Source organism: Coenobita brevimanus, chromosome 55 (genome assembly GCF_032717465.1).
Source record: "Coenobita brevimanus isolate Jiangsu-jjx chromosome 55, ASM3271746v2, whole genome shotgun sequence".
Lineage (NCBI taxonomy): Eukaryota > Metazoa > Arthropoda > Malacostraca > Decapoda > Coenobitidae > Coenobita > Coenobita brevimanus.
Window position 1 is genome coordinate 58,457,389 of NC_137008.1, and position 12,089 is coordinate 58,469,477.

Consider the following 12,089-nt stretch of genomic DNA (forward strand, 5'->3'; position numbering starts at 1 on the left):
AATACACAATAGTACATATTTACACCATAGGTAATATATTATGCATCTTTTACTGTACACATGGACATATCTCCCATACGCATTAATGAAAATATACAAAACAAATATATATTCTTCCATCAGTTCATCTGGTCAGTAGAAAAGAAAGCTAATGTCACTACAAATGTGTATAAATACTAGATTTATACCAAAAGCACATGGTTTAAAATAAGGCATACAAATTGTGCTAGAACGTAAAAGCTCAACAAAAACCTGGAGACAAAATACACAGTAGTTTACCAATTCTTAACAACTCATATCAGACATACAAGGGACACTGAAGATGAGTGTTGCATAACAGTTAAATGAAATATAAATACAGTACCATAATTTTCCAACATTCATGGTCTCTGCATGCATTCACGAGAGCCCCAAACAGTATAAAAATTTCCTCTATGCATCACATTCAATACTTGTAACTTAATTCTTTTGGTGGTTGTGGTGCACTTGGAAATTTTATGCTGGCAAACTCAAAATGACATTAATCAGCTGTGCAAGTAATTAATGATGTAAATGCACGCAAAAATGGCCCACCAGTTTACACAGCTGAGTGTCAGGAATAGTGTGCGATGAGAGATGAAAAAAGACTGTTTTTACTCAAAGGGTCCAATTATAAAACATTATATTTGCATTAGTCTCTGCCAGTGCAACGTCTACCAGCATAATCTATGATAACCTAATATTCTGATCAAATCTGATCAATCCTAAACTATCTTAATTACTGGAACCTACCTTAAATAATGTAAACATTCTATACTCACCAATTTGAAGCTATTATAAAATGGTATCCAAAACCAACCTAGTCAGTTCAAAACTACCCTAAAGAATTCTAATCAATTACCTGTAAAACTTGCTGCAAATCAATCTAACCAAGCCAGTTTTATTGTAAGTACTGCACTCCCTATATTGCACTGTAAACAGCTTCATCCAGGTGAAGCGGACCTCTTGTATACTTACTAAACCATCTTCAAGCCTCGCTTTAATATGCAACCCTGAGGAGTATAATCTTTATCAGTTTTACATATATACAGTAAGACATTTCATTTTTCATCTCAGCTGTCCCAATATCATAATCATTACCACAACCCAAATTCACTTACCATATTTCAAAAGTGGGCAAAATCCAGATACAAGAAATAGGCAATATATTCATTCACTCTGTACATGCTTTCACAGTTCTTGGTTTCATATAAAAGATCCAGTCATTTACATGTAGCATTTTGTCACTTTTGTGACACTTTGGTGTAATGCCATGCCCATTTTTAAAAATGGGTGCAACTGTTTACCTTCTTGCATACTTCAAAACCTTTCATTCTTTTCATGCTTACACATATTCTATAACATGCAAGTAGCACAAACACATTACTGCCTACAATGCATTGCAAACTCTCACTCTACTTGCACACTGTCACATTAATATCAGGAACTATAGTAAACAATCTTGCACAGGAACTGGAAAATGAAATGAAATAATGTTACAGGGAAATGAAAATAAATAATAACCATTAGAAAACAATGTACATTATCACAAATGATTCTCTATCCCAAACATAATATACACTTAATCTCCAACATAAAATAAAGCTTTTTGTCCAATGTACAGTACTCTCGTAACTGTCTTAATAATTACTGTGCTTTGTGGCTAGTTCAGTTCACCCAAAACTGTCCTCTCCACACAAACAGCTGCTCTCACCAGAAAAGATACAACACACTGTTCCATCAATAACAAGTATATGCCACCAACTAAGGCACCTAAATATGGGAGTGAAGGAAGATAGGAAGGAAAGAATGAAGGAAGATGGGAGGGAGGGAGGGAGGGATGGAGAGAAAGCTAACTATAATGTAATTACAAAAAAGGATATCCAGTGTACAATATGAATATTGTAAAAGAATAATAACAAATGTAAGAGTGGAAAGTGGAAGGTAACCCAGTAACCTTTTCAGAATGATAACATAGTTTATTCTATCTTCGTATGGTTTTACTCAGCTTAAGGGAGACGTCACTTTGAAAAGTGATTAAATGCACAATCCATTAACCACTCCTCAATGCTGTTCAGTGTCCTTTTTTTAGTAGGAGTACTATCAGATGAATCTATTCTGTTTAATGGACAGCTCTCACAGCTTAATGAATTACAGGTAAGAAAAAGGAGGTAAAATTAGTAAGGAGAATGGAGGGCAGGAAGTAATGCAAGGTGAATAGCAAAAAAAATATTTGTTTGGAAATTATAAACTGAGTGTCAATGGTAGGATTTCAGAAGTTAAACCTTGTTCCAAGTAAAGAAGATGGAAATACAAAATGGTTGAGGGAAAAACAGATAGCAGAGTATGCTATATGGCTAAACAAGAAATATGGAAAAAAGAGGAGGAGGGTCAGGAGTATGCACTATAAGCAATGCACAGGTAAAATCAGATTAAATAAGTACTGTACTAGTATATTTAAAAACAATTAAATGAGAGACAAGAAAGAATGGAACAAAGAGATGTGGGTAATGAAGCAGGAAGCTGAAGAGAATTATGTATTTTTCAACGTCAGCCAAAAGTAAAAGGGAGTGAATATAATAATGTTAAACAAGAGCATGGGCAAAAAACAGGAATGGGAAGACAAGGAGTAATGAAGGAGATACTAAAGGAAGGTCGCCCACAGCATGGAAGAAGAGAACACAATAATTTATAAGGAGGGTTGGAATGGTCAGTGAAAAAGAGATATGTTATGGAAGAAGAGAATCAAACAGTTTAAAGGCAAGAGGGTTGGAATGGTCAAAAGCAAGAGATCTGTGTCATGAAGAAAAGAAATGAACAATATATACAGTAGTTCAGAATATATGAAGTAAAAAAAAAAAAAAAAATGCAGGAAGAAAATAATAGCCTGAAGACTCTTATGGCCACCCCTTGTGGATAAATTTTCAAGAGAGGCAAAGCATCAGCAAGAAAGAATGACTAATGAATTGGTAGGTAGTCTGACAAAGCAAAAAGGGATTATCTGCTTTTGAATAGCTTCAGCAATGCCTCAAATATGCTGCCAAATTAAACCAGAGCCATCATCTCATCTTTGACATGAATACAGGGTATTTTTCACACCACAGATCCTCTTTCTTCACTTCTAATTTTATGTAAATGAGCTACCTGCTGTATCAAACTTCATGTATCACTGAAGCAACAAACTAAATCTCTGCTTTTCAGTCATGAAGGACACTACAATGGTATGAGTGAAACATTACCACTACAACTCTACAAGCATTAATAAAGCACATTCATACACATACAAAAATAGTTCTACACAACATAACACTCATAGCATATACAGCAGAATGGGCTTAATCCACCTGGCCTGGGGATATCAGAGTGGGTACTTCATAAACTCATGGCTAGCAGCTGGTATCAGAACCTTGGAGAAAAGATAATCATGATTTACACTACTTATATATGTTACACAGTTTCCTTCAAGCAGTCATAATTGTATCAATTCACATATGTCCTTAATCCAGTACAGTATGTTCAAATAGCAGATCAAGACAATTTTCAAGATGATGGGTGTTTTTTCACAAGATGAATGACTGGAACACATGATTACAAAATTATGCACTTCTGGATGAAGACATTTCACTGTGCACTACATATTCACCCATACACACATATCCCATAAATGTGTCAACAAAGTGGTGCAGTCATAGACACGAACTGCATATGGTGCAGTCTAAAATCCATGTTCTGTCAACAACCCATTTCAAACACTCAACCACCGGTACTTCCCAAACTATCCAAGCCTCATTTATAAAGCCCTAATTACAATTTCAAACTTACTGCATACATAAGCTTTGAATAATGAAGAAATCACACTTTCATTAGTTACACAATAAACTCTCTAAAAATAATATTGCAGACTTCATATAATCTGCCCCTTCAGAGGCACTGCTCTCATGAAAGCTATATAAATATATATGTACTGTATACAGGATATAAATATATACACTCATACATAAGTTTCACACACAAAAATGTATAAAATAAATAAATATATAGCTGTAACTGAACTTAAACAGCACAATAAATATAAATATTGGAGATATGTGATACTTCAGCATATGGAAAGAAAATCAGTCAACTAAATTGTGTCCACTGATACTTCACAAAGTAACATGACTGGTCAGACAAATTAGCTAAAAAGAAAAATACAGCACAGTTTTTGATACTGGGGGTTCACTGGTGACGTCAAGAGAATATATATACTGTACCAAGATGGGTTTGTTCACCTAGGAAGAACGTCTCATAGCGAAAGAGTTAGAAATATCCAATGACCTGTTCAGTACAATGACATTTTCTTCTATGTCCTTTTATCACCAGCAAGTTATATTAATTTCAAGAAGGATCTATTGTGGTGAAGGCGTTCAAGTATTTTGTATTAAGGTTAACAGCCAAGTTAGTTCCCCACTGTACTTCACATGATCATCTCTTGTCACTTCAATAATGCAGTTGCAGTCAATGCAATAGTTCTTGTACATGACCATGAAACCATGTCAATATCTTACAAGCCGTACTTACTAATCAACAATAATCTTATAGGTTGAACTCTCACATCATTAGGACTGTAGCAAGCTAGTGGAGAAAGATGTGCATCCTAACAGCCTTTACATATTGTGAGCAAAAATGGAAAAACCTTGCACAGCACTTCTGTTTTGCACTGATTTGGATGAAAGGGGATGTCCAGGTAATGGCTCCGTCCAGATAACGTACTTCTCCCCGGGCCCCTATTCGTATGTAACCTAACTTTGAAAGCCAGTGTAAAAGGCCACTACAGCATGCAGTATAACACTTGTTCCTGTTGTTTAACACTACTCCAGCTGGTCAAGCAGACCTATAAACCACAACCAAGCAATTACCATGGTCAAGCAAACCCATCAACCACAGACAAGCAATCACACACACACACACACACACACACATATACAGTATACTATGTGTGTGTGTGTGTGTGTGTATCTATCTATATATCACACAACAGGTTCACAAACAGCAGGCCCTCATGATAAATGACTAATGTGTTAACCTAGGTTTCCCTGTATGCATCATCTGTCTATCAGTGCTCTCTGAACCCTACACAATAAAGCTATGGTATTAACCAATTCTCCGACTTGGCCCTAACTTTCCTAGTAAAAACCCTCTACCTATAACACCAACCAGACTACAGATATCCTTCCCAACAGTATAGCCTATTGTAGACAGTTAGAGCAGACATAAGACAGTGACATTAAAAGAAGTCATAAATAAGTGACAAAAAATTTATCCTGACAGTCTGTAAACCATAAGATTCTTTTTTGCCTTGATTAACACAAAGTTGACCATCACTCTCCAGCACTCACTAAGGCTGTGTCCACATCAAATGCTAACTTGTCCAATGGGAGTTTTTCATCACTGTAATAAGCACAAGTGGTCTCATAAGATATGGGCACATGTATACAAGAACTTCCATGGGTTACATTTAAACAGAAATCCCATCTGCACCACCAAACATTTGGTGTGGATGTGATGTGATATCACTCTGTTTTATGCTAAGCTTGTTAGATATGTTCACGGTTTTTCCTCACTGTACAGTATACACTGTGAGTCAAGGTCATCTATTCTGGTACAGAACCCCTTGCTGTATACTTTTTTCACATTCTATGGGTTTTTGTTGGCATTTACGGTCACCATGCATCAGAAATTTGTGTATCACGAAGATCTGCTGCGGAAAATGGTACAATTACTTTATACTCTATATTATTTAACCAAATATGAACCAATCTTCCTTACTAAATCATAATCTTATGTTTATGCCAATTTGTCTGATCAGGCACATCATGTTCTTAATTTTATTACCATCATTGCTGTTTGCCCAGTTACTTAGTACTTAATAAGGTGAGGGAATTATGACTTTATTTGTAAAGTACAGAAAATCTTTGTTATAAGATCATCATCATCATCCAATCCTGTATTGCCCCATGAGGATACCTCTTCAAGTCTTTTTGGTATAAGACCAAAAGAAAATTACAGATCTGTCAGTTCCCTTAACTAGTTTCAGCTGTACAGAGAGTGCTGTAATATTTTGGAATACAACCCTGACTTATAACAAGGACTGCCTGTACTAAGATCTCTTGGCACTAATAATACCCTGAAAGGAAATATAGTACCCCTAGTAGGAAGACAGGGAACAAAGTACAGAGTAGAAAGGGAGGGAAAACAGATAGAGGAAAGGTAGATGGGAAAGGCAGTGATGGATTGAAAGGTATGCAGATTATACTTTTTCATTATTATATATCGGGCAACAAGTGATACATAACAACAAAGAATGCACATTTTAAAATACTGACCCAAATCTGAGTAAAATAGAATAGCTGAGGCTTTTCTGTACTGTATAATAATGCTCAGCCAACCATGTGTCATTATTTTTCATACAGCCAAAATGTTATAAACTTAGTAAACAAATACATTCTCAGCTGATCCACACTGCTTGCATAGTATGCATTATCAAAAAATACAAACCCAATCAGATGAAGAATGAATGAACAAACCCAATACATTAGATAGTTGCCCAAAATCTCACATACAGAAAAAAGTGTACAAGTAAATAACACTTTACAGTAACTTCTGTATATGTAAACATGACAGTGTCTTCCTAAATACAGTTCAGTCACATCACACATGAAATTTTATAACATTAATCACATCCAACATAAGTACTGAACTTGGCTTTATATATATATATATATATATATATATATATATATATAAAAAGAGGGAGGGGTGGTGTTTAAGCCTCCATGAGCTCTCGAAGTCCAACACAGTGTGTTATGACATTGCTGTGAATACTAACCCAAGCTTATGATAAAGTCGCATACTGTGGTGTTTACTCTGTAGCAAACTTTGGCTGCTGCCAAAGTGACTTTCCAGCAAAGGATGTATTAGAAAGTGATGTGACCAGTTGTGACTGAAGGTACACAGATAGCTGGGGCTGTGCTGGATGTCATCAAACTGATGGCTTTCTTAATAAACAAGAAAACAAATCCACACACATTCCACGAGAGCAAGAGCCACTCCCTCTAGTCTCATAATCCCATTTCCCTTCCCACCATGTCCTTCCTTTCCCAATCAAAGAAATGACATTAGTCTTTACACATCTTTTGGTGCCAGGAAGGGATGCCTTCAGGTGGTGGCACCAATATAAGCAGGTGGCTCTGCTGCCTGGTTATACACACATCTCTCACCTCCTTCCCCATTCTCCATAAGGAAGATGGCAACTTCAGCCAATATTCCACCAAGTTTCCTTTTCAAATGAATCTTGGGCTACAAATACCACTTGTAATACTACACCTCACTAATTTTATTGTGGTGGTGAGACAGAATGCCTGGTTACTGTGGGAAATTGTTGGTGTGCTTATGGTGGGAACAATGCAGAGGAATATTATTATTATTATTTATTTATTAAAAAAAAAAAAAAAAAAAAAAAAAAAAAAAAAAAGCAGGGAGGGGGGGGGGGCCTTGGGTGGGGATATGACCAAACTATCCTTTCTACATGTGTTTTAATGTCATGCCCAATGCAATGTTTTTTCCTTGATCTAACTTTGACATTGGCATATGTCTCCCCCTGCACACTCATACACATACACCCCTCTCTCCCCACCTGCGCACGCACGCGCGTGCACACACACACACCTTAATCTATCTGTCTATCTCCAGTATATACTGTTCTATACTACTGTCGTGGTCATAAATACAGTAATCACCTATCCTTGGGTACCCCGTGCCTCATGCTGGCTCCTTTATGTGTGGCAAGTCTACTGGAGTAAGAGGGGCCAAAGAGAGAAGAGAAGGTGGGTGGGGGGTTGAGTAACGGTGCTGGGATGGAATGAGGGAGGGGAGGGAGGGGAAAGAGAATGATATGCAAAGTGGTTGTCACATTATTTGTCTATTTTCTTTCATTCAGGGCATGATATACAAGAGTTAATATTTGGTAGATTATGCTGCATTACACCTTTTATAGCAGTGCCAGACAGGTAACAATCTTTAGATAGGTGATGTCAAGGGTTGGCTCGTGTGTGAAATATACTGACATGACAGATCAAACATTAGTGCAGAGCCATTGAGACTCTGTGGGTCCAGATTGTCAACGTGTGGGAGCCAGAGAATGAGAGGATATGGGCCCACCTCCTCCAGCACACCAAGGATGAGTGGTAGCTGTTCAGATGAAACAGGCAAACCATAAACAAAAATCTTTCCTCAGTGCTGCAAAGACTTGGAGGCCACTGGACTACAGTACTTACTAAGGCTTTCCTGGTTGCTTTGGCTTGAACAATGTCAGTAAACACTGACATGGATTAAAATTGGATATTTGGGTAGGATTTTGTTTCATTTTCCTTCTAACAGATTATAAGAGATATTGTTATTATATCCACCCATGTGCATTGCCATCAAATTTATTTACCTTTTATGCACAATTATATTAAATAACCTTTTCATACAGGGTTGCCATAAAATAGTTGAGATAATGGTGACTATATAGAGAGAGTATTAAGAGGAAGGATGATCAAATTTACTGTGGACACAGCTGCTGTCAAAGGATATATTATTATTAGTTCCAAAATTAGGACGTTTCTTATATAGATATTACAGAAGTCAAAGCCATCTAGAGTCCATTCTGCGTCTGATGTCAAAATACACGGATAAACACAAATATCTGGCCTCATATTAATGTCTGATTTGTCACATCAGTATATTTCTCTCATGAGCCAGTCCTTGATATCACCATCTATCTAAAGCTTGTATCTGATGCCACTATACAAGGTGTAATTCAGCATTATCTACCAAATATTAACTCCTGTATATCATGTCCTGATACAGTACATCCTCATCATACAGAACCCTCTTTCAATGAATTTTGTTTTTAATGACCAGCTTGGGCTGGTCATTTTACGAATTTTCATCCGGTAAATGAATGGACGCACAGGAAACACCAACCAGTGTGGTGCACAAGCACGCACGCATGCATGCACGCGCGTGCGCGCACACACACACACACACACACACACACACATACATGCACTCCTCTGCATCCTGCAGAGCACCGCATCAGCCTCTGGTTGACTTGCAACATGAGAGGAGCCAAAAATAGAGCATTATGAGAAAAAGAGCCATTTGGACCTAGCTGTATGTTATTGTGTATTATTGTGTACAGCTGAACGACAGTCTATATTTAGCGATCTTTGTTAAGTAAAGCCACAACGCCTGGGAAATTACTGAACAGCAACTGTTGGTGTTCAGCTATAACATCAAAGGTCTGGTATCAAGGTTTGTTATATTGAGGATGTACTGTAATATGCTGTCCAAGTCGAGCTGCTGATAAATATGTTTTCTACCCAATAAAGTATATACTCTATTAGATGAATCTATCACAAAGCATTACAGACTCTTAAACATCTAGATTAAGGCCAAACAGTAATGCTTTATCCCTGTCACACTGGTAATCAAACACGATATGCGTGTCGAAACTCACTCCAGAAGTCATTACCTCATCCTAAATGTGGCCTTAATATTATATCAAACTGATATGTTCAGATCATGTAATGGCAAAAACCTTGTGACACAAGAGGCAATCATAATGGATCTGCACACAAATGAAATTAAATATACAATGGATCTGCACACAAATGAAATTAAATATACAAGTAAAAATGGATAACCACAGTTATTTACCTAACAGTATTTAAAGAGGATGAGATGCACTCTTACTGGAAAACTTTTCATCTAAATTCCTACTGGCAGTTCTGTAGGATGAAATACAATACCTAATTCTAAACTACAGCATGGAATGTGCAAGCTCAGTTAATCAAACAAAATGATAGCTAAAAGCAAACAATAGTATCTTGAGGCTCATGTCTGTCTCATCTCCCTCTCCACTTCCAGCAATAAGTCAACTACTAAAGCTCTTTTATACCATGCACTAATTAAAACACCAGTACTCTCAATAATTTTAGTATGAAAAACCTAATCTACCTTCATCTGCCCTCTTCAAATTAGATAAAGGTTAACATCATTTAACCTAAATGGCATTTTCATCTCATACAATATTTCACCCAGCATGACTTCCTCATAATTATCTCCCTTCACGGAAAGCTTCCTCAGTAACATGAGACATATAAATTCAGTGGGTTACTGCTATGCATTGATTCAATATACACCAAATCAGCATGTGCAACACACACTTTTTAGACAAAGAGTTCACTGGTAATTAAAAAAGAATATAGGGGAAGGGTAAAACTAATGTGCAGATATATACTGAAAGAGGCCCAAGTGATATATTTATGGCATACAGAAACATATAAGACACTGCAAAATATGGTTTAGGTAGTAAGAAAACGATCTTCCTTCCAAAAATATATGTAAAGCTGCAATGTTTAAATCTGACCAGATGAGAGTAATCACAAGTGAGGAGCACTTCTTTAAATATATTTTATGTCTTAACTGATCAATTCATTGTTCTTTACCACTATCCTCTTAGTATCAAAGTAAAACAACTGTAAATAATGTTATGAATAAAAAATTCTTAGTGTACAGTCCATGAAATACTGCTTATATAAGTAAAGTAACTTCTTCCAGCACCTTTGGCGAGTGAGTACTGTTACTATATACCACATGTTTCAATTTCCTAAATGCTTAAGTTACTGCATCTGTGGTATGCATACTGTGTCTATGTCATAATATGATATTATCTGTTAAGTCAGGGGCAAGCTGTGCATAAAGGAAATTCTTGCAATGAAGAGTACCAAACTCAGAATGGGCTGTGGGTTTCTAGGGACACAAAAGCACAAATTCCATAAGTATGTGAAATGACCATAACACAATTAACTATGCAAAGCAGTACCTCACTGTATACTGATGTACATAAAAACAATATGTAAAATATATGAGTAACACTGAATTTCTGCATTTCCATTCAATAAAATAATAAAAATAATAATAATAATAATAATAAATGATAATAATATCAGTAACAATAATAATAATAATAATAATAATAAGAAGAAGAATACAGGTAATTAAAATAGGTTAATCTACATTGAGTGACAAGCCAAATGGTTTCCTGTACACCAGGAAACCATTTACTAAGCTAGGTGGTAACCGTATGAGCAAATTATGGTGCCTGGTAGTTTAGTGGGTAATTAAGGTGCTCAAATCAGACTGAGCCTGTGCAGGTTTCCATATCCAAGGTGTGGTTGGGGTTTATTGCTCATGCATTGCCATTCAGCAGTGAGTGAAGCTGGTCACTTTCATCTTCAATGTCAGGACCAACTTGCCTAGCTCCCGGCTCCTAGGCTCCTCATGGGGCAACAGGATTAGATGATGACAATAATAATAATAATAATGAAAATAATAATAATTATAATAAAATAATAATAATAATATAATAATAATAATAATAATAATAATGATAATAATTCATTCATCATCCAATCCTATGTTGTCCCATAAGAAGCGTAGGAGCCTGGGGCTAGGCAAGTTGGTCCTGACATTTAAGAGTGACCAGCCTCACTCATCCCTGAGTGGCATTACGTGAGCAATAAACCCCAACCACTCCTTGGATGTAAACCTTCACCGGCTCAATCAGACTGAAGTGCCATAATTACCCACTAAACCACCAGGTGCCACAATTTGGTTATATGGTTACCACCCAGCATAGTAAATGGTTTCCTGGTGTACAGCAAACCATTAGGCTTCTCACTCAGTGTAAAATCACCCACAGGCAGAAGGAAGAGGAAAGAATGAAGGAAAGAAAGACAGAAGAGGAAGTTTAAGTCACCCGTAGGCAGAAGGATGAGGAAAGAATGAAGGAAAGAAAGACATAAGAGGATAGAAGAAAAGACAGATGGTGGAGAGGAAAGGGCAGATAATAATTTTACTGTTCACTGTACAGCTATAATCCTGAATTAGTTGCCATTATCAATTACAGGCACAGTCAAAGTCTCAGTGGGTTAATGGTAACTACTTCTCTCTCTCACTTGTGTCACCCAGGAACTAAACTT